We start from the raw sequence: 6,082 nt of genomic DNA, 5'->3' as shown, positions 1-6,082 counted from the left end.
TTTTATCACTTCATATTATTCATAAAAGTACACTTAAAATACATAAATGCATGTTTTTGTTTCATTTTTTTATCTATTTCTATTGGGTATTTTGACTTTTTCAGGAAGAGGAATGTCTGCGACTAAGTCAAGGGCCACTGGATAAGGGTTGTTGATGGCAAAACAGGTAATAATATCATTTTGTTATCATGTACACAAGCAAATAAGCATATGTATGATGCTTTAGGTGTGAAAGACTGTCATAATCAGGATTGTGGTCACTCACACCCTTGCCGTCATGTAATTCTCCTCGCAGTTTGTATTGATAGTTCCGCTCCTGACATGTAAAGCTCGTGCTTTGTTGGCAGCTGAAGTTGGCACTTAACAGGGTTATCCTTGTTCCTGAGCATGTATGCAGTACAGCTGAGTTGATTTGCTACTTGTTACCCTATAATTAGCTTGTTTTTGGTATTGTTTTCTACAATATGCTTATATTCATGGTTCCCGGCTTAAAATGGTGTCGCGCCTTACTTTAACATAGGATTGTTATAGCAAGTGTCCCCTTCATCATTTACCTTAGAGGGAGTTTTTTGACAAATTTGGCACTTTCAGCAACTTGTTTTGTTTTTATTGGGTACATGCTTCTCTCATTCAGTGATTTAATGACAGTATTGTCCTTATTCTTTTTTCTTTGCATAGAAAGGGTGACATAAATCATTGATATTTGTTGTGTTGAGAATTCTGCAGGAAGCTGTGTCCCCAAAAGAAGTACTAGAAACCCCTTTTCAGGACACTGCCTTGATCTGAACTGCCTTTCTACCCCTGTTACTACATGGAACATCATTGCTAAGCTTATAATGCTTGCCTACATATGTGTTTTTTGTTCAATTTAACTTTTCCTTCCAGCTTAAACCCCCCCCCCCCCCCCCAACAAATGAGCATTGTATTCTTTCGCTTGGTTACAAACTCCCATTTGGACCAGATTGCCACCATAAAAATAGCCTAAAGTACTTATTTTGTGTCCAAAATATGACAATTTGTATGTCTTGAACCTCTAAATGAGAGCTGGCAATGCATTTTGACCATCTGCTGCAGTTAAAGGCACCCATGACATTATATGCTAGAATATTTCATTGGCGGCTGGTAAATAAATGGGCACCGATCAACAAGGCGCTTTCAAGATTTTACACTTTTATTGGTGTGAAATAACAAGTTATTGGAAGCTTATTGATTTCTACACTTCAAAGTATCTTTGATCTCTCATTTTGACTAATTAGTTTTATTGTCTTGGATGAAATTGGATTGTTTTTGCTTTGAAATTGGCATTTTTGGGATGATTAAAAAAAACACACACAAAAAAGACATTATCAAAATTGCTTAGAGTGAAAATATCTAACAAATTCATTCTTTCCCCACCACACATTAGCCCCACTTGCATGTCTATTTGGTTTGTTTTGGTATTTTATTGCAGATATTGAACACAACAGCTTTAAATCTTAAAGGGGCAGTTAAGCTTCAACAGGCCTAATATCGCCTTCTTCGGACTGAAAACACCCGCGTGTGAAAATATGATACAGAATGGCCAAATGGACAGCTAATCCAGCCAAACTTAATATATTGGTGCAATATGGATGGGATGATAATAATATGAAAGAAAAACACATTTCAGTAAAAATAAATTTCTCTTATAGGTTACAATACACTAAATACTTTTGGTGTTCAATGCTATACCCTCTAAAAACAAAATCTTCATTTATTTGAAGACACAATTCTCTGTACGGGCACTTGCCATGACTTTATTTTTGAATATTTCTGTGTTCATGTGGTAGGGAAAACATTGTTGTATACTACAAATTCCCTGTTTTGCTTTTAGGTTGGAGACTACATAAGACTTTGACAGTTGGCGGGAAACCATCTTCAACTGGAGAGATGCCGGTAAAAAGATGGCCATAAAACAGTGACCGCTGATTCGCATTGAGTTCTTTCTTACATATTGGATGACCTATGTTTTTTATTGTTTAAATCATTGCGGCTTGGAATGCTCTTTAAGAAAAGGTATGGTTATGGGGGTGTCTACGCGCAAAAGTTTGACTTTATTTTTTGTTAAAGTTATTGCTTTTACATTGAATTTGTGCAGGAAATCTTTTGGTATGTTGTGACCTAAACTAACTTATGATAAAAATGAAATATCATCTGCAAGTGCAAAATATGACTGGGAAAGCAGATTTTTGGTCATTTCTTAGCAAAAGGGAAGAAAATAAGTGCATTAAATGCATGAATTCAGATTATTTGACCTGGAATAGTTGTTTTTCAAGTTGACCCCCCACCCTCATATAGTGGAATAAGGGCTAAATTGCTTTCCGACTTAAATTCAACCGCATATTGGTTGACCGTGTCGCGTTAATGTGTTACATGAAGTTAGAATTCAACGCCAGGGACTCCGTGATCGAGTAACGCAACTAAAGCTTTTGCGAAAAGCATGAACATTCAAACAGAGCCCCATTTCACCGACATGGAATGGCAGGCATTTTACAGTATGGACAGTGCAGCAGATGCTTAACTGAGCCAGCCTTCATATTTAGTACAATCATGAATTGAGCAAGATTTTATCACTTCATATTATTCATAAAAGTACACTTAAAATACATAAATGCATGTTTTTGTTTCATTTTTTTATCTATTTCTATTGGGTATTTTGACTTTTTCAGGAAGAGGAATGTCTGCGACTAAGTCAAGGGCCACTGGATAAGGGTTGTTGATGGCAAAACAGGTAATAATATCATTTTGTTATCATGTACACAAGCAAATAAGCATATGTATGATGCTTTAGGTGTGAAAGACTGTCATAATCAGGATTGTGGTCACTCACACCCTTGCCGTCATGTAATTCTCCTCGCAGTTTGTATTGATAGTTCCGCGTCCTGACATGTAAAGCTCGTGCTTTGTTGGCAGCTGAAGTTGGCACTTAACAGGGTTATCCTTGTTCCTGAGCATGTATGCAGTACAGCTGAGTTGATTGCTACTTGTTACCCTATAATTAGCTTGTTTTGGTATTGTTTTCTCACAATATGCTTATATTCATGGTTCCGGCTTAAAATGGTGTCGCGCCTTACTTTAACATAGGATTGTTATAGCAAGTGTCCCCTTCATCATTTACCTTAGAGGGATTTTTTTGACAAAATTTGGCACTTTCAGCAACTTGTTTTGTTTTTTATTTGGTACATGCTTCTCTCATTCAGTGATTTAATGACAGTATTGTCCTTATTCTTTTTTCTTTGCATAGAAAGGTGACATAAATCATTGATATTGTTGTGTTGAGAATTCTGCAGGAAGCTGTGTCCCCAAAAGAAGTACTAGAAACCCCTTTCAGGACACTGCCTTGATCTGAACTGCCTTTCTACCCCTGTTACTACATGGAACATCATTGCTAAGCTTATAATGCTTGCCTACATATGTGTTTTTTGTTCAATTTAACTTTTCCTTCCAGCTTAAACCCCCCCCCCCCCCCCCCCCAACAAATGAGCATTGTATTCTTTCGCTTGGTTACAAACTCCCATTTGGACCAGATTGCCACCATAAAAATAGCCTAAAGTACTTATTTTGTGTCCAAAATATGACAATTTGTATGTCTTGAACCTCTAAATGAGAGCTGGCAATGCATTTTGACCATCTGCTGCAGTTAAAAGGCACCCATGACATTATATGCTAGAATATTTCATTGGCGGCTGGTAAATAAATGGGCACCGATCAACAAGGCGCTTTCAAGATTTTACACTTTTATTGGTGTGAAATAACAAGTTATTGGAAGCTTATTGATTTCTACACTTCAAAGTATCTTTGATCTCTCATTTTGACTAATTAGTTTATTGTCTTGGATGAAATTGGATTGTTTTTGCTTTGAAATTGGCATTTTTGGGATGATTAAAAAAAACACACACAAAAAAGACATTATCAAAATTGCTTAGAGTGAAAATATCTAACAAATTCATTCTTTCCCCACCACACATTAGCCCCACTTGCATGTCTATTTGGTTTGTTTTGGTATTTTATTGCAGATATTGAACACAACAGCTTTAAATCTTAAAGGGGCAGTTAAGCTTCAACAGGCCTAATATCGCCTTCTTCGGACTGAAAACACCCGCGTGTGAAAATATGATACAGAATGGCCAAATGGACAGCTAATCCAGCCAAACTTAATATATTGGTGCAATATGGATGGGATGATAATAATATGAAAGAAAAACACATTTCAGTAAAAATAAATTTCTCTTATAGGTTACAATACACTAAATACTTTTGGTGTTCAATGCTATACCCTCTAAAAACAAAATCTTCATTTATTTGAAGACACAATTCTCTGTACGGGCACTTGCCATGACTTTATTTTTGAATATTTCTGTGTTCATGTGGTAGGGAAAACATTGTTGTATACTACAAATTCCCTGTTTTGCTTTTAGGTTGGAGACTACATAAGACTTTGACAGTTGGCGGGAAACCATCTTCAACTGGAGAGATGCCGGTAAAAAGATGGCCATAAAACAGTGACCGCTGATTCGCATTGAGTTCTTTCTTACATATTGGATGACCTATGTTTTTTATTGTTTAAATCATTGCGGCTTGGAATGCTCTTTAAGAAAAGGTATGGTTATGGGGGTGTCTACGCGCAAAAGTTTGACTTTATTTTTTGTTAAAGTTATTGCTTTTACATTGAATTTGTGCAGGAAATCTTTTGGTATGTTGTGACCTACAGCTTTCTAGTATTGCTTGAAAACGAGTCACAAACCTCGAATTCATTCAACCTCGTATTGATACAGAGACGGAAGTTGGTAGCGTTTTGACGAAAAGCGCGCATGCGCATTCTATAAACTGTAGGTCATATACAACTATAATTAATATTATTGCATCATAATGGATTTCACAATTGTTTTTATGTTCGTAAAAATTTATATATTCAATCGTAGGCATAAATAACAATTAATATTATTCTAGAATCGGTCGATTTTGGTACAAACAATATTGTTACCCCCCCCCCCCCACCCCCCACCCCCAATAATTTGGTGCACTTTAAGCGTCTGAGGTATCTGTTATTAAAAAAATATATATTGTCCGATTACCGCATATGATTATTAGACCGTAAGTCGTGGGTTTAGTCCCGCAGCTGTGCACTTTTGTCACTTATTCACTTGAATTGTGCCATGAGTGTCACATGTCGGCCTAAAAGTATAATGGGTAAACGGGCGTGTAGTACGTTAACACGAATAAGCCGCTGGTTATAGGTTAAAGATCCGTTCTATTGTTCGAGTGGCGTCGGTTCAAGTCAGTATTTAGCCCCGTTTACTCCAAGATTCAATTTCACGATCTCAAAAGAGCTTGGACACGACATTGAAAGTCACGAAAAGGAGTATTTTGGAGTGCACGTATAAAAAAAACAAGCGCGATGTGAGCCCTATGTCTATATCCTCCAGCGACTAATAAGTGATATATTAAAAAAGGAGTAACTTACTTTCTGAATAAATGCAAACAAATCAAAAACACACAAATTACCTTCACAGATTAATTTAATTCCCGTTAAAACCATGACAAATCTTCGTTTATTTACAGCAAGTTCAAACAGGCAAGGCCGATAGTTCCCATACACACAGCAATAGCATTCATCTTGTTGTAATTTTCTTAATTTGTTTTCACTCGAAGTATTGTAAGAAAAACAAAATACTCAGACCGCATGCAGGTGAAGTCATCACGAAAGTCTCTTTCTTAATGTAAACAAAAAACGTAGAATATATGTCGCTATCGATAATAGGTCACCGGATATGCCAACCGCTGAAGTCAAGGCAGTGTGATAGTAATTCATTCGTAGGGGATTCATTTAAATACAATAATGCAGGCTCCGAAAAGTATCAGATGTCATTTCCTATATGTGAACATGTCTGCACGATGACGTCAACGAGTTGTGTTATTTTCTATTAAAAAACGTATTGAAACGGTTTTTTATTTCAATGGCAAGTAAAGAAATTTCTCGAAGAGAAATGAGGAACAATAAAGTTACTTCAATTATGCACCATTACGGTTTTGTTGTTATTGTTTCATAAAATTTAACACAAAA

General features: G+C 36.3%; 1 long non-coding RNA gene across 1 annotated transcript; it reads left to right on the top strand.

The window, feature by feature from the left end:
• Positions 1-48: 48 nt before the first annotated feature.
• Positions 49-4,724, top strand: LOC127853516 (uncharacterized). The gene is made up of 4 exons (XR_008036649.1): positions 49-166; positions 1,853-1,914; positions 2,688-2,749; positions 4,437-4,724. It is a non-coding gene; the product is annotated as an uncharacterized LOC127853516 (long non-coding RNA).
• The last annotated feature ends 1,358 nt before the right edge of the window (positions 4,725-6,082 follow it).

This window comes from Dreissena polymorpha, chromosome 12 (assembly GCF_020536995.1).
Source record: "Dreissena polymorpha isolate Duluth1 chromosome 12, UMN_Dpol_1.0, whole genome shotgun sequence".
NCBI lineage: Eukaryota > Metazoa > Mollusca > Bivalvia > Myida > Dreissenidae > Dreissena > Dreissena polymorpha.
Note: the sequence above shows the minus strand (reverse complement) of the source record. Positions and strands in the feature narration are given on the sequence as shown.